Source organism: Falco punctatus (assembly GCF_963210335.1).
Source record: "Falco punctatus genome assembly, chromosome: 14".
Taxonomy (NCBI): domain Eukaryota; kingdom Metazoa; phylum Chordata; class Aves; order Falconiformes; family Falconidae; genus Falco; species Falco punctatus.
In genome coordinates, this window is record NC_137594.1 from 16301489 (window position 1) to 16326689 (window position 25201).

The 25201-nt window shown below is 43.5% G+C and overlaps 1 protein-coding gene across 6 annotated transcripts in view; it reads right to left on the reverse strand.

Moving 5' to 3' along the window:
• Positions 1 to 25201, reverse strand: part of ZNF423 (zinc finger protein 423) — a 245577-nt gene that overhangs the window by 208142 nt on the left and 12234 nt on the right. The window lies entirely within an intron of this gene.

The following is a 25201-nucleotide window of genomic DNA, read 5'->3' on the forward strand; positions in this document are numbered from 1 at the left end:
CCTTTTAAAAAACCCCTTTGTTTCAGCAGCAGTGAGGATCATCTTCCATGTGCCTTGTGTGACCGCACCAACTTGAAAAGAACCACTCACAACTGGCTCTGCAGGCCAGAACACCTTCTGATGTGTCATCAGCTGCAGACTTTTCCCCCAAGTGCCTAAGAGCCTGAGTCTAACCCTAACCCTAAGAGCCTGAGTCTAACCCTAACCCTAACCCTAAACCTAAGCCAACATAGCTGGGTATGGGGTTGCAATATCACGTTACTCAGTGACAACTAGTTAACGTAATTTAAACTTTAACTGGAAACAAGACAGATTAATACTCCTTGATCTCCCATCACTGTTGAGCTGCCATCAAAGCACCAGCTGACAGGTCAGTGATAGTGAAAAACTCCAAACTTCTGGCAGCCAGGGCCACTTCCAAAACCAAAATGAGAGCACTTTTAATAACTCAAAAACACAGCACACTCTGTTTTGAACAACAGTTTTTCACTTCAGCAAGTTTATATTATAGTATATGTCTCCTTGAACTGAGAGATCATTTGTTTAAATTGCTTGATTATATATAATGATCCCTCTCTTATAAAACAAGATTCAACATTGCCACTGGGGAAGAGGGCGGAAATTACACAGAAATTTGACAAGAAAGAAAAGATATCATACAACTCTTGCAGTAATAAAACATTGGGAGAATTTTCACTTGACTATTGAAAAAAGCGGAGCTAGAAACATCATGTTTTACCCCAGCTATTAACACTAGCTCTTCATTCACAGAGTACAATGTACAGCTTTGATCAAGCTATAGGATCCACATGCTCACAAAATACTTAATTCTAAATACATAGCACAGAATTAGTCGCCAAGAATTTATGCTGTCGCCTCCTGCCGCCCTATATTTTCCTAAACCTTGGAGTCCAATTCACGTATGTAAGTCAGATTATTTTATTTTTAACCTATAGGGATTGGATATAATTTATTTCAACTCTGCCAGAAAGGGTATGGTTTCAAAGCAGTGTTTTGCACTTTGATGGACTGAAATGAGAACAAAAATCCAAATTCAATAATAAAATCTGAAAGCTAGAAAAGTGAAATCATTTACCAGCAAGTTGGAAAGCAGCTTACATGTACACTACTAAAATTTTCTGAAAACATCCCACAGGGCAGGAAAAATAAGAGCTTACCTATTCACCTAATTTTTATTCTGTAACTTCTAAGAGGGAAAACATGGATTTTGTCTCTCTACACTTAATTGAGCTTAACTGAGGGAAGAAAAGACAGGCCTGCTCCCAAATGAGAAGAGACTGATAGAAAGTGATGTGTTTATCCTGTTGAAATCGTTTAGCAGCCTGGATCCTCCCACAGCTTCCCAGAAGTGGCTCCTGGTTGCCCACCTTCATTAGGCTGATTTCAGCTTTTCCTAACAGCTCACTGAAGAGGAAGAAGCACACAACCATTACAGACCTTCACCTGTTTGCCCGGTGATGGGTGCTGACCTCCTGCTTGTGGTGGTCTCTGGAGCAGAGGGTCTTCGGACCGTGGGTGAGGTGCCCTGACTGCTACTGCTCTACAAGACACATTGTCGATTTCTGCTACTGGGGGATGCAGGGCTCCTTTGCAAGAGAGGACCCTGCCTGGGGGATCCCAGTGAACAGAGGACAGCAGAAAATGTAATGCTGAGAGAGTAACTCCATCTAACAGGAGATTCACTTCTAAAGCAAGAAAAATGAGCCCAAATACAATAATCTCTCCATCATTCACACATTATAATGAACTTAATCCTGAAGTCCTTCTGTTTCTGGAGGCCTAGCTAGTTCTTAATAAAAGTTATTTTTCATTTAATTAAATCTAACATTTGTGTATTTGACAATAATAGGGAACACTGGCTGCTAAATACATTTTCTGAGTACCCAGCCATGCTTGTCCATGGCGCAGTGGCTGCACTATGAGGAAGGAGAACCACAAGTGAGAATAAGTGAGTTTTTTGGAGAGAGGTCTTGGTGATCCACATTTAAACACACGAATCCAAAGAGAAAGACATCCCCTTCACAGCACCTCTTCACCCGTTCCTACGGGATGTTACCACTCCTGAGCAACGGTCACTGCATTTGTCCGTGTCTGATGCAAGGTGAGAAAAAGACAAAGATGCTCAAGAGCTACCATGAATATGCATGCACAGAAGGGATGAACCATTTTTAGATGTCAGAGCTTTCACTGATCATTTTCACAGTATCTTAAGAGAACAGAATTGCCATCACAACTAAATTTATCCCAAACATTAACATTTCTTGTGCTAACGATTCAGGGTATTCTTTTTCTAACGTACGTCAGCTTAGTGCTCTCTCCAACCAGGCAGCTGGAAACAATATGTACTTACAGACATGTTTGGTGTTTGCTCTAGGAAATATCACAGGTTCATATGCAGATGTGTACATTCAGCATAATATTTCAGACATAGCATAAATATCCATATGTGTGTATGTATGTTTGTATGCATATCTGCAACCTCTTTAGTTTTAACAAGGAGCATCTATCTGGGGATCTATTTACCTTTTTTATTTGGCAATCAGTTTTTATGCTGTTGACTAACACTTCTTAAAAACTGAAGTCAGTTTCTGGCTACACAGACTGCCTTTCCAGAGAAATGGTCACTGGATACCATGGGTCCTGCCAGGAAGAGGCTGAAACTGGCCAAAGGATCACTTTTACCCCAATTTACAGCTGGGAGTTTGTGTGTCACTGTAGCAAGGCAGGACGGGCACCTGGGGTGGATGGGTTTTTCTACATTGCCCTGTTGTGACAACTGAAGGCTTCAAAAACAAAAATATTGTCCTTCAAGAGTTGCAACATTGTTTCAAGTGATTCCCCACCCTACCCTTCTAATCATTTACACTTTTAATGTAACAAACAAGAAGGAATAAATAATAAACAAACCTACCAAAATACCCAAAACTACAAGCAGTGATGTTCACAACCTTAAAGAAACCACTTTCCATCACTCCCCAGCAGATAGCTCTTGCTGTGCTGTAACCAAACTGCTGCAAGAAAGAGCCCAGCACTGCAGTACCCAGGCAGCAGCAGCTGTAAGGCCCTGTCTGCAACAAGGGGGTGCCACGGGGATGGCCACCAGACAGCAGGACTGCTCAGCATCCTCCCCTCTCACCACTTCCTCGCCTGCATATTCACATCCTCACATCTGTAGCAGGTAACAAATCTAACTGTGCCACTACCTCAGCTAATACACAGCATCGTTTATTGTGAGCCAACACATACTCATCCACATCCTTATCAACATGGGTATTAGTACCCAAAAGGGAAGCATCTTCCTCTTCCCTTTTGTCACTCTCTTCATCTCAATAAACAGTGTTATTAAGCATCTTTCTAAAGGACTGGTTTGTGTTCTCCAGGTGTTTTAAGGCATACAGCAGTTTAACGTTGAGTATAAAACAGAAAAATTAACTATACTGCCAACTTTCCAGCAGCAACACAAATATATACCTTAAGAGATACACTCAGGTTTAAAAGCTGATAAATCAGCTAAGGAGAGGAGTAACATATCTTATCTATCTTCATTAAGTTTGACTTCCAAATACTAAAGATGGGACTAAATCACCCCCTGATGATGTGGGCAGAGCTGAATTAATTTTAGATGCTGCCTCTCCATCCTCAGGCAGGGTTTACTTGGAGACAAAGGCTACTTACAGGCCCATGGTCATATGCAAGCGCCGCAGCCAAAGCCAGCAGATCAGGCTCCAGCAGCACCAAGCACAACTAAGGAATTAGTAAAGCATACTACATTTATTAAAACTTGCTCTTTTTAGGTCAGTGCTGTTTAAATCAACACCTGTGGTTTCATGTGTTCACTTGTGTTAGGAAAATAAGTCCCTCCCTGTGCTTCCAACCCTGCTGATCCCTGCGTGCAGGGATGCTGCGCATGGCTGAGGCCCTGGGGATGGCAGGGACTACTGCTGGGTGAGCGTGTCCCCTGCAGCCAAGGTCCTCCTTGAATTACACCCAGCAGCAACGTGGCACAGGCACAGCCCAGGCTGAATGTCTCTCCCTGGCTCTAGGGAAGAGCTTGATGTGCTGGGAGGCCATAGGTTGCATAGCATTCTGCCAAGATACCCAAACTCCTGCTTGCTCCCTCTCTGCCAGTCTGGCTGCTCACACCACACAAGAATGAGCAAATGAGGCTGCTGGGCAGATTTCCACCCCTCCCATGATGTACAAAGATTAGAAGGCTCTGCATGCCACCACCACCCACCTGGCTGGCCACCCTGGAGCCCCACTGCCCTTGCAGGTGGGTAGGGGAGCAAATTGTTGACTTCCTCCTCCCTGGCCAGTTTGGGAGCCAGCACTGAGAGTCCCCAGGCCAGCAAAGCTAGGTACAGCAGGTGGCTGCCAAAAAAATCACTCTGCCCCTGGGTGGAACGGGCAGGAAGTTTGCTGCCATGCCTTAGGAAATGCTTGGGACTCACACCGCAGCTCCCTGTTGAACCCCCAGCCCCATAAGAGGCAGCAGCAGAGCTGCCCAGGGCAGGCATCTGCCCAAACCCTCTGGGAACACCACCAAGCCAAATAAATAAATCAAAATTAGCAGCACCCAAAGGTGCTTAGCAGGGCTGCACAGACCAGGCAGTCAGAAGCTCCCTGCGATTCAGGGGCACTTTGAACAGCAGAAAGCATGGCAGCAGTCAGGCAGTGGCAGATACCAAATTAGCAGTCTTGAACAAAATACAATTTCAGAAATAATTAACTGCACTGTGAAACACTGTGATAATTTCAAGCATTAAAAATGTAATCTTGCATATTACAATGAATTTACTAAAATCAAATCAATAACTCAGTGTCCTCTGTATTTCCTCCAGACAACTAATTTAATTAATCTTTTTGTTCGCTTGGATATAGATTTTAGATTTGCATTTTACCATCAGAAAATAGCTTGTGCAATACTACAAGATTTTCACAAAGCAAATACATTTTTACATGGATTGGATTTTATTCCCTCGGCTGAAATCCTGATCACTGAGCAGCAAGAATGCTGCCGTAGCACACAGGATGTCACTCAGGATGTGACAGTTTCCTCTTGTTTTAAACTGCTTTTTAAAAAAATCCTTCTCAAATTAGAAACAGAGTATTGCTTTTGATCAGCAGCAGCAGCACAGACAGCGAGTATGCTGGGCCCAATCCAGTTACTTACAAGTTTTGCTTTTAACTTTGATGGAAATTAAATAGGAATTAAATTCAGTGCATCAGAATTGGTTTTAAGGTGTTAAGCCTGCAACTGCATTTGTGCTGTTCCTCTCCAAACTCCTCCGTGCTGCCACAACACCCTGGCACCAGCCTGCACATCCCATCCGGCGCTGCTGTCCCCCCTAGGGAGAGCCCAGGACTGGACTCTGCACCACACCGTGCCCCAGCTGCGGTGGCACAAGGCCCCCAGCATGGCGAGAGCAGGGATGGGAAGGAGGCACTCACGCCTGTGGGGCAGGTTTCTTCCCAGAGCTGGACCAAGCGTGACCAAAGGAGAAAATGCCCTGCCCTGTGCCTTCCAGAGGGTATGTAACACATCCCTCCCTCTTGTAGAGCTGCACTGACTTCGTTGTTACAGACTTCTTTTGCAATACTCAAGTAAATACATTCAAATAAAAGAATCTACTGGTATAGAGTTTCAAACCCCAAACTGAATTTTGGGGAGAGTACTTGAAAAATTCGGCTCAGACTGTTTTTTTCCAGGATACTTCCAAGGCCATTTTCGAGTGGACCTTAAATCAGCCACATCTTTTCAACCTGTGCAATCTTGATAACTGAACTTGAGAGGGTCACAGCCCATATTGCTTCAGAACTCACTTACCCTTGAGTCTCCTATGTTTGTCTTGGTAGAACTTTGCTTGAATAACCCATTTGTTGGGCTAACATAATATTTTGCTTGGCTTGCAAGCTCTATCTGGGTAAATGCACATTTCCCCATTTCATTTTTTGATCGTTTTCTTCTGCAGGAATTTAATTGGCCTCACAAAGATGTTTGCAGAAGTTTAAATGAGGCATAGTTAAGAGCTTTCAAAAATACATATAATTAAGCACACCTACAATTTCTAAAGAAAAAATAAGGCTACACAAGAACTGATCTTGAAGAGCCTGGTGGGAGATTTGCAAAGTTTCAGTTAAACACCAGCAGATGTGTATTTGGAGCTTATGGCAGATAAAGAGACTTTCACAGAATTGGGCAACATAACATTTTCTTGTCAGTATCATTGCATCACTGAGGGAATCCATGGCAGTGCTATAGTGACCAAAGCTGTGCAGCATTTGGGCAGTCCCTCTCCGATTATAAAGGTGGACTTTATCCAGTGCTTCAAGAACCCTCAGTGCATCTATATGTCTCGTTCCTCTCAAAAAATGTAATGGGAAGCTGAGGACTGGCAGCATCACACCACAGCCAGTTGAACTCAGTAAGTTTTGCAGAATTCATGCCAGTGGAAAAGTCTGATAGAAGGATACAAACCAAAATCCTAAAATTACCGTCACAGAAAACTGGGTTGTACACCCAGAAAGCAAGGTGAGAGATCTCAGCTGTTTAATGAGAGCAGGGGGCAGAAACAGGCTCACAGCAGCAAAATCAATCTCGTGCACAGAAAGGGGTGACATGACAGGGAGAACAGCACAGAGAGGAGGGCTGGGTTGACAAGCTTCTCCTAAAAGGACAAGTCTTCCTTGGGATCCGGAGTCATGAGGCAAGGGCTGAGGCAGGAGGCAGACTGTATGTCAGCTGGGGTGTGAAGTATTGCTAGGGGAAAAAAAATAAAAAGGGAAAGGAAAAAGAGGGCTTGGCTGGACAAAATCTAATCCTACTACTATTAGGGATTATGGGACCTCTAGGTCAGCAACAAATTGAGATTAGCTCTACTGCAACTACCTGTGCCGTGCTGAGAGGTAAAACCAGAGCAAACAGCAGGTGCCACTTCATCACTCCTGGCCCCCTCCCCTCGGAGCCCAGGCACACAGGAGCACGGAGGCACTCAGGAACCGACTGGGGGCACACCAGCCATCTCCAGGGGACATTTGCCTACCCTCCGTAAATATTTTGTGGCTTAGAAAGTCAGCAGAGCCCCGTAAATAGAAAAAAACCCGACAGGAACAGGCAGATCTTTTGTCTATGTAACAAGAGCCCAAAAGGAGGAGCGAGGGTGGCAGGCGAGCCAGGGCTGCAGAGCCGCCCCAGCAACTGCCAGAGGACATCTCGGCAGCCCTCCTGCAGCAGCAGCAGCAGCAACGAGGTGCCGACCCAGGGAGGGGGAGGCAGAAAGACAGGACCCGAGGGGGTTTGCTGCATTATTCAGACCTCAGGCTGGTGTGCCCGAGGGAGCAGCAGCTCAGGTATGTGGAGCAATTTAGGCGGAGGTTGGCAGGCATATCGCACAGGGACTGAGACTGCAGCGCACTGCCGAGGCTGGAAAGGGTCATACTGGTCCAGCTCTTCTCTTTGCAACATCATTCGAGCCCCAAGCAACACACAGTGAAGGAGCGCGAGGCCACCGCAGTCCCCTCACCCATTCAGGTGTCTGTCCAGGGCTACTGAAGGCTCCTCCGATCCCACCATCAACACCCTCCAGCAGATGGCCGCCCCCCAGCTTCATCCCACCCCTCACAAAAAAAAACAAAAAACAAAAAAGAAAAAAAAAAAAGAAAAAAAACCCCACACACACCAAAAAACAACCACAACCATAAATTTAAATAAGGCAGGGAAGGAAGAAAAAAAAAAGAGGGGAGGAAAAAAAAAAATCTGAAACATTTCAGAGCAGTACAAATAGGAGACTCCGCTGGCTGCAGAAGTACCAGCTGATGCAATTATCCTGGCGGCCGCCAGTAGACCATCTGCCCGGCTCCCGGGTTGCTGTTGTTGCAGTCTCAGCGGGGCTCGGTCCCAGAAGAGCAGGGCCCCCACCGCCGGGGGGGAGCCATCTGCCCGGCCCCGGGCTGTGCGTGCTGCGCCGCGGGGGCCAGCCCCGGAGCCAGCCCGCTGCCCCGCAGCCTCCGGGGCACGGCCACGGCCAAGGCTTGGTGGCCGAAATGGGCAGCTGTGCTTTATTTTCTCGCTTTCCCTTGCCTCCACACAAAGCGGTTGTGGTTTTGGAGCGGTTTTTGTGCCTGCATGCGTTTAGGGCTTACTTGGTGTGCACGCAGAGAGACTGGGCCATCCCTCGTCCTCCAGGGAGGTGCAGGGACACCGAGGAATGGGGAAATCCACCCTGTCCCACAGGGCTGCCCCAAGGCTGACCCCCACTTCTGTACCCCATGTTTTATCCACAGTGAAGGCAGCGACTGTCACCTTATTTCCATTTTGGTGTGTTTGTCATTAAAACAATTATAAAATGACACCTCAAGGGAAAGGGACGAGCGCTGACGAGGAAATCCAATAAGCACACAGGTCTGATGACTTTCACTCCCGCTGCAGGTAATCAACTACCTTTGCTAAGGCACAGCAGGTAAGTTTGATCTCTCTGGAGTTTTCCCAGTTACACGGAGTCTTCTGCAGAGTACGGTCAGTGCCCCCCAGCACCCAGGGCTTGCACTGGGCATTGCCCAGAGCCAGGTTTCAGTAACAAGGCTGCTCTCACTGACAAGGTTTCAACAGACTTTGCAGGCTTGGACTGAAAGAGGCAAGAAAAGTTGTGGGAATTATTTTTTTTTGTCCTTTTTAACTGTATCAAGTATGTACACCTACTGCTACCCAGGCTCAGTCCCTGGGCATTCATCTGCAAACAGTCAAACAATCCAGCAGTGAACCAAGTGAACTGGTTTTCATTCTGAATTTAAGCTTTCAGTCTGTAAAAATCTACACTTTTCCACCCCAAAATTAATTGTTATTTAGAAAGGAACAAAGCAGGGAGGTGTGCCAACCCATCCTACTACCTCCTCAACACTGACAAGTCCCTGGACACTAAGCACAGCGTAACTTGCCCATGGTCAATTTTCTGGGTGGTAATTTCAGGGCTGGTGGCTTCAGGAGCGATGCAACCTAAGGAACAAAGTGCTTCCCATGCCTTGCTTCCCCCAGTCAATACCAGCCCCTGCACCTCTTCACAGCCTGGTGCTTTTCTCTCCAAAACTAAAGCATCCAAACTGCACTGACAAGGCTGATGAACCCGTTGTAAACCAATAACATAACACAGGGGTTTAAGTTATCAGACCACACTTAACATTCAGCTTTGATTTAGACAATGCTTGGAACTGTAGTCAGTCATGCAGCTGAACTAGTAATCACTCAAAATGGATAGAGGAAAGGGAGCTCTGAACACAACCAGGACCGGCCCAAACTACCACCTCATTCCCACTCCCACGTGCTGCAGCCTCTCCCACAGCCACACCAGTACCGCAAGCGTTCACCTGCACAGGCTGCTCAGTGCTTGCTGAAGCCCTTCCAGCCAATTTCAGGGAATTCCCCCTTCTTTCACCCTGATGTTTTCGTAGTTTTTAGGACCACAGCTACCACCACCCCCTGCCACGGCTGGGGGATACCAGCTCAGACTGAACCACCACCAAAGGGCATGTGCACACACACGGATGGCTGCATGAAGCCCCATTTCTGCTGGAAACCAGGCTGAAATGGTGCATGTGACCTCATTATGCAGTGGCTGTGTGCGGTGACATAACTGAGGGCCGAATCCAGTCCCAAATCTAAGTCAGGTTATGCTCTGTAATAACTATCATCTTCAGGCTCTCCCATCCTGCACATTTTTCAAGGCCTCCTTCCCCTTCCTCCACACCTCCTCCCAAAACGCAGCTGACAGCAGCAACAGGCAGGCAATGCTTGAAGCAGAGCCACTGCATCACGGGGAGCCCAGCATGGGGCCAGGCAAGGACTGGAGCAGAGCTTAACAAAGGTAAAAGCTAGAAGTGAAATGTTCCTCACTGTACTCAAAGGAGGCTTATGGTGACTGCTTCCCCTGCTTATGACAATGGAAGTGTAGGGGTACTCAGGCAAAAATAGCTCCAAATTTCATCAGCCATGATTACAGCCTCAACTGTGATGCAGCACAGTATGTAATGCAGAGGCAAAGAGAATTGCTCTCAAATTTCACCATGTAAATCGTTAACACTGCCCAAAGTCCTTCTCATGATAAAGATTCAAGGGATAAAGGAGGTTAAAATAGCTTAAACTGAAATCTTGTTCTTGTGCAGTGATATAGGCTGCTGTTAAAAGAGTGTAAAGGAGATGAGGGGTTGACAAGTTTTTCTTTACGTGGAAACCCAATAGTTCTGATATTGCAGAAAGACTAGTAGTGCTTCCTCTCTATAGGAAGGATATTCTTCCGAGGCGTTGTTGGCACTGCCCTTGTACTCCCTTCGCTCAGCAGTTTTTGTCCTTGGGCCTGCACTGGCAGATGGGCCAGGCAGGAGGACCCCAACAAAGGGCACCACCACCAGGCTCCTGCTTACCGACCAGTGCCCAGGCTGGGCAAGGTGCCTCTGCAGCACCTATGGACCACAGGGGCTGAGGCCAGGGCAACAATTCATTCTATTGCACAGACTGGAATAAAAAACTATCTGAAGGTTTTTATATGCCTTCAAATAGCATTCTCATTGGCGTAGTTACCAAGCATAAACTAAACAAGAGCCTGTAATCTCTAAAACACAATACTTATTTTTTTTCCAGAAGCGTGGAAGTAGGGAGGGAAGAATGTAAAAACCAACCAAAACAAATGGGTATATTTCTTGTGGGATCTACACTACAGAGGAAATGCAAAGCAAGTCTCCCTCTCCCTAGAGGGTCTTTTTTCAAACGGGAGAATAATAATAATGTAGTAATAATAAGCACTTATATAGCGCTTTACATTTTCAAAGCGCTGTGTAAACATCAACTAATGGGACACTGTAGAATAAGTAGTGTCTAAAATGAGTTTATGTACTGCATTATATTTTTCTACAAAGTGGCTGAGACTGTTTTTAAATTCCCACACACATTGCTACTTGTGCAAATAGATTTTCTCTCAAGAAGCGCAACAACAAAAAAAAATTATATTAGTTATACTCCACAACCCGCGTATTTCCAAATTCTGGCTCAAAGCAAATTGTTTAGACAGTTTCACAGACACAAAACACATTTTGTTTTGTAAGAAGAATAGGTGAGGTAACTAACTTCTTAGGATGATATATCAATACACTTACAGGCATGTGCCAGTGTTTTCCAAGACAAAGTCACATACAAGATAAGAAGTATTTAATCAAAGGAAGTTTTCAAGAGAGAAACTAACAAATACAGAGAGCTGTTAACTATTGCTGCCTTGTGGACAGATGAGCAAGGCAACCAGTGCCTTCTCAAGAAGAGATTACCTTGGACAAAATTCCCTATACTGCAGCTATAGGGCAAGCATAACTATAGCTCTTCCTGTAAATTCTATTCTACAAAACATCTTCTAGAACAGGAATGATTTAAAAAACACAGAGCAAACCAAGTAGTATGACCTGAACTGTAATATTGGTGTTACATTTCACTTTTAACTATCCAGCATCTCACAAGATTTAATAAATTCACTCTCCTCTCCAAGGGACAAATATTGTACCCTCTTCACATACAACCAAGATGGAAGATATTGAGAGGAAAAAAAAAAAACAAAAAAACACTAAGTTTTTTCTGCAGAGGCAGAAGAGAAGGCAGGAGGGTAGGAATCTGACTCCAGGTCCCTTCTAACAGCCTAAAATATCTTACCATTTCACAACCTTTTCATTCTTTATTATCAATAACTTGCTTTATAGCAAACCTAGATGCTTCTGTTGTAAGCCACAGCCCAGCGTGCTACAGCCATGTAAATACAAAATAATAAAAAAAAAAGGCTACACAAGACTGAAGTGACTGAGGAATTCTTTTTTTTTCCCTGATATTCTCAAGCTAGGAATCAAACGTAAGTCAAAAATGGCATGCTGAATATATCTACCTTTAGGCATGCGCTTAACTGTAAGTATATGAGTAATCCCAACGGTTTCAGTTTTGGGGATTTTAATAGTTGTATGGTTTTTATAACTACAGGAAAAACCCTTTCCAACAAACTGCCAGTGTGACTCCCTGTTGTACTACACCACAATTACTGGAACATATTTGGTATTCCTCAAGAGGTTCAGATAATGAAGAATCCTCCAAATTTTCTATTAGCCCAAACTTAGGAATTCTGCATCAGGGAGTTAACAGCAGAACAGACAATGTATGTTAGGTATTGCAAAAGAAAAGAGAAAGAGAGACAAAAATATTTATAAATTTTAAAGCTTTTTTTTTTCTTCCCCAAGTAAGGTTGTTCAAGAGCCCAGGCTGTAGCTCAACCAGTGCTATTGCACAAACATGCCGAGTTATTTAAAGATCTCTTTTTTTTTTATTCCTTTCTACAAGACAACATTTCTTCATATCTTCACACCGCAACTTTTCCTAAATCTGAACAAGATTAATAATAATAGGAAAACACACAAGAAACCCTATTTTATTCTTTGATGTGCTATTAGTTTAACACTGAATCACGGGCTCCTGCTAAAAAAACCACATCCGTAGTTACACTTGCAAGGAATTATTTTTTTTTTAAAGCAAGGAAAGGTACAATGTTGTGGTTGCTTCAGGGTGTGGGTTTTTTTTTTACTTCTTGACAAACAGCCAACTTTTTTACTTCCTATGACTAAAAATAAGCTAATGGGGGGAGGTGGGGGGGTGTAGAAAGGTAGCCCTTCCCAGCAGGGAAAGCCATGGAAATTTGCCACATCAGAAATAATCTAAATAAGAACACAAACAAGTGCAAGCCACTGCCACAACACTAAAAGCCAGGCCAGCCACCAGCTGGGTCACCCAAGGACACTGGGTGTTCTGGAAAGCAGAGGCTTTGTCCTTCGCAAAGTCATTGCTACGTTACAACTCCAGAAACATGAGCCAGCCTATACATGAGGTTATGAGACACAGAGGTATTTGAGTCAGCCATAGTCAAAATTCACCCATAAGAAAAAAGCCTATATAAAGTAGCAAAAAGAGCTGGGAGTTATCATCATACCTCCTGTCATTCAAGCACAGGAGACAGACCAGCATCTGCCAAAGGACTGGCTGGCATTTAAGTGTCAGGTTTAGCAGGAGCACCCACTTGGCAATGTGCACCCCATGGTGACACAGCCTATGGTGCAAGCGAAAAGCAGAACAACAATCTCCCTTTTTCTTGTAGTATATATAATTAATTTCTTAGGGGCATTATTTCCACCAATTTAGGATAGGGAAGGAAATTGTTCTCCGGGAATGCTGCCTCATGCAAGGCTGCTGCCAGCAACTTCCACCAGCACAGAAGCAGTGAAAGATGGTGGCCAGACTGATGTCTGGGTGCCTTCCCTCTTCCGTGCAACACGAGCTCGCTCTCCACGCTTTACATTGCTTCCAAAGCATGGCTGCCCAGTCAGCTGGGATCCCCATCCAGACAGGGATGAGGAGCCATGTCCAGCTGGTGCAACAGGACCCACAGAGCACTCCACAGCTCACACCTCTGCTGGGACACGTGATTCTCCTGGGAACGGGAGAAAGCAGTGAGCAGCAAGCAACTGCACAAATTGAGTCTATTCTTCACCACTTTCAGTGAAGATCTTCAAGCTGCACTCATGTAATTTTGCATTCTTTGCTTCAACACAGATGCCAGCATTTGCTTCAACCACAGTCATTCCCTGGACACATCTGCAGGGGTTTTGCGACCTGCCCATCGGTGCAGATACAAATGCACACCCACATCCCATGCAAGTGACCACAGTCCAGCCTCCCCAGCAGAAACTCTTTTCAGAAAGGTTTGACCCAAACTGATGGCAGTCAAACACTGCCAAGGAGGATTGCCTTACCAACACACACCAGACCCGTCCGTGGCCAGCAGAGAGCTACAGGGTTACTTTTCTGATGGACTGGTAGGTAAAATCAGCTCCAGAGTCCTTTGCTAGGTCAGCAGCAGGACAAGGAGACAGAAGTGGAAGGAGAGCAAAACCCACTGGATCAGCCCTCATCTCGTGCAGCAGCAGACACAGCCATGGGACTGCGTCAGGCAGCCGGGAGACAAAACCCAGAGTTTCACAGGCCAAGCGTCAGGTAATGGCAGCCCCAAACTGACCAGGATTAATCTCCACACTCGCTTCCAGAACAGTGGGGTTTAACTAATTTTTATTTGCAGACTGTGATAAACCAGGGGCTGGTGTGTGTTTTTCCAACATGACAACACCAAATTTAAAAATAAAAATAAAAAATCTTCAGAAAACAAACCCATTGGGATGTGCCAACAAAAGAAAGTCAAGTCCAGCCAGCAACAGACAGTAAGAAAGACAGAAGAGCAGATAAATTCCCTCTAATAAGAGCATCAATACCCTTCTGCTTCCCAAAGCAGCAGGACAATTCCACGTCTCCTCCCTGCCATTGCCTCGGCAGGTCCCACCACGAGCTGAGCAGTGGCTGAGGCTGGACTCCAGGCACACCACCCTGCAGGCAGGCAGTGTCCTGCCCCTTGTCCCCTGCCTGCTTCCCTCCTCAAAGGCATGACTGACACAGGGAGCTCTGCTAACATACTCCAGGGTTATGGTTATGCTTTCCATAACTGCAAGGAGCAAAACCAGCAAAGATTCGAGGGAGGGGGGAAAAAAAATAATATCCCCCAAAAGGGTAAACAGGCTTCCATCTGGGGATGAAAACATACCTGTAGGTATTCGCACAAAGCAAAACAGTCTCAAGCTTCCCAAGCTCCAAGGTGGGAGAGATGCTGCAGGAAGGGAAGCAAAGCTGCTAAAGCGACTCCATTGACATTTCCACAGGCTACAGATATTCAAAAGAAAACAGAGAAGGCAGGCAGAGAGGACAGTATCACAGGGTTAGTTTATACACAATCATACCTTCATGTAACAGAGGATTATTTCCTACTATTATTGATTTTTAGCTGCCTAATTGATAAAAACACTCAAATACCATGGCGAAAAGCAGCTGCCTCTACCTGGCTGGGGCAGCTGTAAGAGGAGTGGCTGCTTTCCTGGATGGAGGGCTGGGGCACTGCAAACAGCCAGTTTCCCTGCCGGTTCCACAGCTGAGCTAGTTTTCCTTCGACCCATCATCTGTCCATAGATTAAAAAAACCAAAGCTCTTGATTTCTACCTTAAAATAAGCTTTTATTATTATTTTATTATTAGGTGGTTTGAGGTTTGCTAGGAGACAAGCTGCATTTGGCAGCTGGGATACCTGCCATCCCCAGTGCATATACAAATAGGCACAGTGGAAGAGGCCGTAGGATGTGCAGCCAGAGAAGACACTATTCTCCAAAATAAAATCTGTAGAACTGACATTTCATTATTAAAATATTAATTTAAAGGGAGTTTTCCAACAGCATTCAGAGATAGGAAGCAAAAGTGTTTCTTTGTGCTTTTTCCTCAGTGTTGCCGGACAGAACGCCTTCGGGCGGCCCCTGCTCAGGAGGCAGCCAGGACCTCCCAAGCCACTGGAGATAACAGTTTCTCTACCTGCCTTTTTGTTTGCTCAGGTTTTTGCACCGCTTTGGCTTAGCTCACGCCAATCAGACAGCAGCAGCAGGTTTTAAGCCACTGGTCTGATGTCTTCAGCTGTGCCACTGACAGCTACGACACACAGAACATTTCTTTTGGATGGTCGTGTATGGGGATACAAAAGCCTCATTTACAACTTGGCATCTCAAGGAGGACAGGGTGGTTCAGCAGCAGGTAACAAATTAAAAGCTCGTTTTTTCTATGCATTTTCTTTGGAGCCATATTTTGAATACAGACCCACTGGCAAGGAGGAAAAATCATAGCCGAGATACCTCTTTATGGAAATACGCGTTTGGGTGAATTCCTGGTGCATGTCAGAGCACCCCGCAAACCCTGCTTGCAGGAGATATGCCTGCATGCCACTACCAGCTCCACCACTGAAGCAGCATCTTTCTGCCAGTTGCAGGGGGGGGGTTGTCCTTCCAGGTCTCTGGAGCAGCAGCCCAGCTGCGCAGCCTGGCAGCTCTGCAGGCAGGGCCTGCAGCTCCCCACTCCACAGCACCCCTCAGTGCACTGAAAACCAGTCATACCACAGCTCTGCCAAGTGTCTCTCAGGGGTGGGGTGTTGTGGTTTTGGTTGGTTTTGTGGTTTTTTTCCAGATTCTCACCTTTAAGTTTGGCTTCGTTGCGGAATTTACTTATATCAAGAAGAACAAAACCAGAAGCTCTCTGCTGAGTGTTTATTTAAGATCAAAAATAGTAATAAAAATAAACCAAATGGGAGCTTTAAAAACAAAACTCACTTATTGGTTATCAAGCAGGAAAGAAATTAGGAAAGAAAACACTCTTGAAATTAAGGGAATCAAACCAGTGGACTCCTATATAAGCATTAGGTGAGACTCAGTACAAGATCCAAAAGACAAGCACTCACAGTTTCATTTTAAAGTGACTCATAATACATTGTACCATACTCCTAAAGGATGCTCAGGATTAGACTGAAAGTACTCTATCTTTTTAAAAAAAAAAAATAAATCTTAAAGTAAAAACTTTTTCACCCAGAGCTGCCCACTACATTCCCCACAAAGTATCACTGCCAGAAACACACCATTTTTGCCATCTAAGTCTAGCATAAACATAAACAAGGTGCAATTCACACGCAGCCCTCCTTCTCTACTTCTTCATCCCAGTATTTTCAATACTCTGCCACATCCCACATGCCCTCTGGGGGAACAGTCTGGTCAGTAAAAGCAAAGAAATTATGAAGGGCAAGGCATGCCATTTTCCTAGAAATAAAGGAGGCCACAAGCAAGTTACCCAACTGAAATGCATCCACAGAATTCAGCAATAAATAACATACAAGCTTGGCATTACTATGTAATCCAGTATATCTCTACTCATGTGAGTAATCTAATGAAGCAAGAGAAATTTGACTAAGAGCTTGAATAAGTAAATTAAAGCAAAGCTGCATTTACCGATCAAGCAAAATAGCCAGAAGGCTGCTGCTTTTCTCAGAGCAGAAGGCAGGCTTGTGCATCAGAGAAACTTCCTTGCGTTTTGCAACTGTGTTAGCTGATCTAACAAAAGATACTAATTATTCCTCTAGACCTTCTCCTTTATGTACATATGCACATACATCATATACATCTATTTGCATGCACTCACATAAGAAGTGTTGAAAGCCTACTTTTTCTTGTTATCACCCTGACCTCCTCTTCCCCCAAAAACACTAAACAATTAGGAGTCCTCACAGACCAAGTTCAGATGCTGCCATGATCATAAAGTAGTTGAAACTTCCAGAATTAATGACTGCACTCACCGTAGTCTTCAAATTTCTCTTATTAAACAGAAAAAAAACCACTGTAAATCACAACAAACACACTCCTCCAGACAGGAATACACCATCACTGTCTGTTAAGAGCAGAAAAGCTACTTTGTTTAGGTGTTTTACAATTCTAGTGTTTTCTTTTCTGCTTATGCTTAATCATACCCTTTTCCATGGAGTGGGAGTCACTTTTCAGATCTGTTTCTTCTCTCGGTCTTTAAACTAGAAGTTAGAAGCAATATAGATGCAGCGCCAGGTAAGTAAACCTCTGTGCCAAAATTTTGCATACGATCATCAGGCACCCTCCATACTCAAATACCAGCAACAGATTTCCTAGTTTCCCTGTTTTGCTTCCATGTTTCTCCATTTAGCATTTCTGCTTCCCTAAGTATTAAGTTCATCATTCTACCATGTGTTTTCTCTACATCCTTTTTGTTTTCTAATTTTGGAGGACAGGAGATTGAAAGGATGCAGACTCACAGTCAATTTTGCTCATGTGAATCTGTACCTGTTTATGTTAACAGATGTTAAACACAACCTTGATCTCTTGGGTTTCCTACAGCAGCATCAGGGAGCTTCCACAGCACTGCTGCATCCTTGCACCTTGAACTTTCCCAGTGCTCTCCTAGAAATCCCCCCAGCAGCAATCTCACAGAGACAGCAGCAGAAGAAGGAGATACTCTCTGCAGCATTGGATACCAAGTGACTATTCCTAACAAATCTCTTTGCTTCTCTTGCTCCTTCAATTGCAATACAAGAAACGAGGATAAAATTCCATCCCCACCAAGGTCAATAAGAAAAACTACCACCAAAACGAGACAGTAGTTCCAGCCCATAGCTGATATAAACCTAGGACTACTCACAGTCCTCCAACAGGAATCTTGATTACCACCACTAGTTCTCCAGCAGATTCAGGGAGCTTGGACTTAACACCCTTGGCTTACATTTAAACATCCAATCCAGCTCCAATGAATGTGAAAGGGAAAAATTACACTCACCCTAAAAACTGCAAAAGTAAGCCCTAGGTGCTCACCCAGTGAAGGACTCCATCTCTGCATTGCACCAAACACCCTGTTCTCAGAGAATATGGCAAATCTGTCTTTATTAACATTATCTTTGTTACCACTCAGTTCACCGCCATGTGAAGCAAGTTCCGGGAATCACCAGATGGAGGCTTGGCTAACCTGCCTCAATGGTAACCGAGAGAAACTCGTCTCAGCCAGGTGAGGATCATCAAGAAATGAGCAGAGCTACTAATTTAAGTACCAATCCTGTTGGAGGTTGCCTGGAGCCTCACCCCCATCCCTAAATCACCTGTAGGCAAATGTTACCTAAACCCAGTAACAGCTTTTTTGAGTCCAATTGATTGAGTGGTTAAACTTGTACAGTCAGCAGACAACCAAGGGAGGCATATATTTTAATGGCAGATATGGAAACAAAGGAATTTTGATTAGCCTTGGGACTGGAGGGGGTAAAAATACTGGTTTAGGATTTTCCCAGGATATGCATATTAAGAACTTGTCTTTTTGCCCTCTGTATAATTTTTTTAATATTTGGAAAGCAGAATTAGGCCACATTTGACCAAACCTCCAGAGCCTAGTAGGAGCCAACAGAGACTGGAGCACAGCGACTTGTTAACTCTTGTACTTCTACTCATAACAGGATTTCACTAGTGAGCAACGCATTTTCTGTAGCACTATCAGAGGCTTAAACAAACCGCTTCTCTACTAGCAAGGAACTGTCCCTCTGCTTCACTGTAAAACCTGAACACATTGTTTACTTTCTCTAATATGAACTGGAAATAACTCCTGCGTAAAGAAACTCCAACTGTTACACTTCAGAAGCAGCCTTCGTTATCAGTACCAGACTCAAGGAGAACACAACTGCAGGTGATGCTACAGAGAGCCAAGATCAACCCTGCTAGAAATTGCCCAGGAGAACACACATGTAGGGTGGGTTTAAATGAGACCATGACTGAGATTATTTCAGCCCCAGCATACCCAAGCGAGCCCTTCAGGTCTCCTGAGTGGCCTTTATCCAGCAAAGGAAACACTCCTCTGCCACAAAGGCTGCCTTACATTTGTACTTGCCACTCCTCTGCGGTAGCAATAAGTCCTTTACTGTTTGTTCAGCTCTTGAAAGTCCTGTAAAGCATTCACTGTTCACCTGTCACACTGCACAAACTGAGCCCTTTGAAATGAAAATCTAAAAGTAAACGTGTTAGTCAATGGCTGCTGCTGCAACAAGCGTGCCCGACACCGGCGCGAGCCTTGAGGCAGGTAATTCACTTCAACACGAGACTGGCGAACAACAGTATGTTTTATTTAATTAGGATGAACAGAAGAGATAAACCTCACAGCAGGGCGGGTAATGACAACATTTCAAAAATAATTCATGCCCAGGTAACAAAAGGGCAAATTTAAATTACATAAAAAGCTAAAAAGTTGACTTAATACATCCAAGGGGGAAAAGAAAAAAAAATTAATAATTGCACTGCATATGATTAACAAGTGGCATTTACAAGCTCTGAAAATTGGTCTTTCTGTTGCCTAATCTGTGGCTAGAAAGGAAAAGGTTTTCTTTCTAAGCAAATGCAAACAATATAATGAAGCTACTTATCGCTAGATTCAGATGGGTATTGCAGTGCTATCCGAAATAAGTCATACAGTGGAAAGCTAATGCCATACACCAATTCACTGTACCGCAACGAGATTTGTGAGCCTGTTCCAAACGGCATCACCCAGTTTCCAGCCCCATCAGGTCCCTTTGTTTGCATTTTAGAAAACAAACCACTGCAAGAGGTCGAAGCTTGAGCCTTCTGTAGCTGGAAATGTCACAAGAGACCATTTAGTCTCTGCACATCCTTCTACTCCCTAGAATAAAGCCACTCTGATAAACCACCATAATTCACTGCTGCACAGATATATATACATCGAGGTGTCGTCAAGAAGATGTAATACTTAAAACTCACATCACCTTATTTGCCTATGAGAACAAGGAAGAGCTTCTCTGCATTTACTAATGGACATTGGGAAAGAAAATGCACAAGAATCTACTTCTGGGCTCTAAAAGTATGTTGAATAAATGCATGCACTACAGAGAGCTCAGCGCTGGTCCTCGCTTGGCTCCAGCTCTCACCCACACCCTCCGAGTCCGCGTCCACCAACGCATGCACCACAACCAGACCTTCCCCTCCTCCACCATTTGTCGGTCAAGATTTAGCAGGAGTCTGTAATAGGTTTTATATTATTGGTATTTCACTGCTCCAGCACATTTCCTAGAATACAAGGGAAGGTAATAGCCATCCTTTTTCAGAGGCATTTAAGGAGAATGTTGATGGAGTGATGAGGGGTTGGTGTAGGCATTTTTATAAGACAGTTCAATTACTGTGGGTAATTAATAATCTTTTGTTTAAGAGAATCTTAAAACACATGAAGATATTTATTATCTTTTAGAGATTGCAGGCTAACGCACAAGACCAGGAGGTTATTTCTTTTAAAAAAAAAAAATGTGGTTTGCATTTTTCAAATGTTGTAATGAACTAGAAGAGATTTCACAAACTGGAATTGGGAGGGAAGATACAACTTTACTACTTCAGTGAAAATAACTGAGTAAACGATTAAAAAAGCATTTGACAAAATGGAAGTAAATATTAATTCTACAGTATGAGAAAGCATTGTCATTCACAGAGCCAGCAGGTGAGGTACGTTTTTTAAAACATTTACTGTAATAACTGATCATTGGGTACCACTCCAAGCACGTGGCTTAGTTAATTTAACCAGGCTGAAACCACTTACCCAGGTTTAACTAAAAGTGAATTTGGCACCAAACAATAGATAAAACCAAGCCAAAACCCCATTTATGATAAGACAATTTGTATTTACACAAGCTTAACGCATCTACAAAATGTCATTTTTATATCCAATTCAGAGGATGGCATGAACATCTGCTTTCACTTCAAGACATTAATTTTCAATTATTGAAGAAAAACAAAATAAATCCTGACAAATTACTGGTAACTGTAGAATCTTTTGTTACTCTATTAGTTTATAATAGTAATTTAGAAATCCTACAATTAACATCCTAACAAGAGCTCTCTGATTATTTTTTTGCACGTGTCATCTGAAGCAATTCAGCAGTGAACAATGCTCTTTAACTTGCATTGATTGTACACAAATATTTTTGAAGAAAAAAAGATGAGGCGCTCTGAGACCCACTACTGTTACATGGTAGTTGTTTTTCACCGATGGCTTTAGATGTAGCATCACTAAAAATACAAGATTTCTATTTTCTCCCCATCCATATTTAAACCTTTTGCATTACCTTTCCCACTCTTCTCAATTTTTGGCCACGTTTATTCGTTATATTCACCGAGACCAATGGGAACAGGCCACAATTAAAAGGTGTTTGCACACAGGCAGGAGTTTCAATCAGTAAAACCAGTTAAATACCACCCAGATCCCATCCAGGAAAGCATACCGGAGGGAGAGAAAGGCAGAAAAATGGGACTTGTGGAGTTCAGGGGAGAACGCAGCTAGGCTGGTAGCAAAATACACAGGCAAAAATTAAAAACTGCAGGCTAATCCCTGAAGGCAGTGCTCAGTATACTGCATGGATTCAAATGCTCTCAGGGCACCAGCCCCACAATGAAACACCAACATCTCCAATTATTCCTAATCCCCCAAAAGCTACACTTGATAAAGAACAATCAAGAGCATAATCTTATTTGATATGAGTTTTATCAATTTTAGCTGCTGCTTTCACTGTATCAATAAAATTCCACCGAAACTTGAATGAACTGTAAAATTAAAGGATAATCACACAAGTCTCTTGTATTTGGCAATTATGATTATACTTGTCAAAATTTAATTTGTAGAATGTACTGTTCCAGTACCTTCAGGTTCTTCTCTATCAACTGGGAAAAAAGGAAAATTATATCTTTAAGACAAGTATGAAAGACATTGTTACTTCCACAGTCAACTCTGTAACTGAGCTCCGACATTGTATAATTGACTTTGCAAGCAGAACAACAGCAATATAACAAAGAAAATGTCAGTGTTTTCACAGCGCTAATCTATAGCACTAGGAGGGCCTCCTGCTGTCAGCCAGAGCTGACAATACAATAGCTTTCAAAGGGATATTACCATCACGCTTTTATTCTTGACATCAATCAAGACAAAGAGAATCCTTTTCACAAGACATTCAAAATCAAACCTTTGTATGAGCAGATAGGTAAAACAGCATTCCTTTAAAGAAGATCATTCATAGCAATCAACTAATTGGAACTCAGCAAATGGTTGAAGTATTTTTATTTACTTTGCAGATAACGAAGTAGCTAGTGAACAACCCCCCTTTTTTCTTCTTGACTGACACAAATGAGGCAGGTAGGGTGTGAATCAAAAGTTTCTATCAGCATTTTTTGCCAACTGAAAGCAAAAAAATATGACAGCAATTCTGCAACTTCAAGTAGGATAACAAATCTAGACTTAATTAGTGCATTCTTTTGCAAAACAGTTTGATTACCAACTAGCACGTTTATGCACAAAATACCCTCGCAAGCTGACAGCAATTTGCAGAACTGTCAAATTCAGCAACCAAAGTGCATCTGATGCTTAAAACCTTGTGCCAAAGCGAGCCCAGTCCCCACAAATTGCAGTCGAGTAACTCCTCAATTACAATTACATGGGATTGGAAACCTATGACTTACTGTTACCAGCATCTCAGCACTTCACTTTACAGAAGGGCTTCCAAAGGCCTCACGTTGTACCACAAGAAGATACAGTTTAATCAAGAGTAAAGATGAACCCCTGCCGTCCTCGGCCCCCACGGCAGACTGGGTGCCAGCCGCTCCCCAGAGCTGGCAGCACAGAACAAACTTTTAAGGACATTGATGTTGACATCACTCCCCATCACTCCTAACAGGGGACAGAGAGTGTGTTTTGATGTTCGCCACTGCATTATGGTTCTGGGGTTCAGGACCGCGTGGTTTTAACAACACTGAGTAAGGTACAACTCTACCTTACAGGCAACTGAAAAAGCTCTCTGCAGAGGAGATTACTGGCAGCATGGCAAAAGAAAAGTCTGTGCCAAGGAAAATTACTTTCATGGGCTTTGTCTGTGATGTGAAGTAAAGCTTCGGAACAGGCCAGTGTTTTACTCCATCACTGTTACCACCAGACTGTCACCAAAGCGTTTATTTTCTAAGCCAACAAAGACTCAACCCCTCCTACTTTTACTCCATCCTCATTGATCTGAAACAACCTTCCTTTAAGCCAAGAAGTACTTAATCCACAACCACAAGCTACAAGGTTAGCATCTGCAAGTTTGCACAAACTAATGGTCAAAACAAATCAGCATATTGTGTTGCAAATCATAAATCTCACGACAGGGGAAAGTCCATGGCTACTGCTGGAGTTACAGCTGCAGGAATTACTGCAAGTTTCTGCCAGGCTGAACCTGAGACCTGACAATACAGCACAGGGGCCACATGACCTGCAGCTTTGCTGGCATCCAGTTTTGGTTTGCAATCTCTTCATTTCAAATAACGTGCATGTAAGAGTCATCCACATTTGATACTTCTGTCAAAGTCAGTCATTTCTTTAAAGTCAGCATCACTCCCAGTTAATGTGCAGGCAACTTGCCTTTTGCGTGCAGAATAATCTCTTTCATCACAGGCACACACCGATTCTATTTTAGTGTGTAATCTTTCTGAATGAAAAGGGATGCACAAATCTCAGTAGTGGTTAATAAATAGTGAAGCTGCTATACAAAGTGAAATAAATATACGGAAAAGAGAAAAACTGTAAATTATTCTAAGTCCTAAATGCCACACATATATCCACATAATTTATGCTTGTTTTCTTCTCACTTGAATTGGGAAACCTGTGACCTCAGAGTGCCTTTATTTATTACATCTCAATTATTTCCATGGAAACGTGTACTGTAGCAATCTACCGGGCTGCCAGCTCCCTAGACCACAAAATATATATGATGGATTTTTTAAAAGCAGATGATATGGATGAATATAAAGAAAGGAAGAAATTCTTTACCTTACATACATGTAAGAGCCGCCTCCTATTATCCAAAATTTCACCCAGATTCAGCTCATTCCTTAGACTCCCTGTTAGTCAGCTCATACTAAGACCTGGAATTTACAGCCAGTTTATGCTGAAGCTGAAAACACATTTTTTCGTGCCCAGAGACTACAGAAATATTTAGAATCTTTAAAAGCTGAGCTTCACCCAGCTCACTGTTGCAAAGATCTTCTAGATATTTCTACATTACAGGGATAATGTTTCTTAGCTATGACTTGCCAGTAAGTTACCTGCTTTGATTCATAAAAATGTTCATGTAAATAGTGATCGGCTCTGTATTAGAATTAGGGTCAAAATTTCATTATAAAGTATCAACCACTCGAAAGAGATACTGCCACCTAAAAAGTAATGAGGCAAAACCCAAAAGACTAATATATGGTAAATACCTAACATTATTATGGCATGAGAGGTCGATGTTTACTAACTGAGCTTCTAGAGCAAACACGGTTTTCACTGGCATAGAACTATTTCCTGAACGTTAAATGTGACACTTTAAGACAGAAAAATATTTTAAACTCCAGAGGCCTGGCCACTAAACGTGATCTCCTCATCCGAGGGAAATCATGACCCTAGGCCTGCACCACTGTTCTCAAACTGTGGTCCCTTTAGTTTCAAACAACGTATTTCAGAGCATCCCCTAGAAATAGCTTTAGCTCTGCCCTTTCTTCTGCCCACAGACTGTAACATTCATCTACCAATTACTGAAGTAGCTCCTTTAGCAGAGATTGTCCGAGATTGCAGAGGGTCACAACGCCACGCTGCAAACCTGCCCCACAGCACAATGCTAAGAGGTACCGTTAGTCTGGGGGAAAAA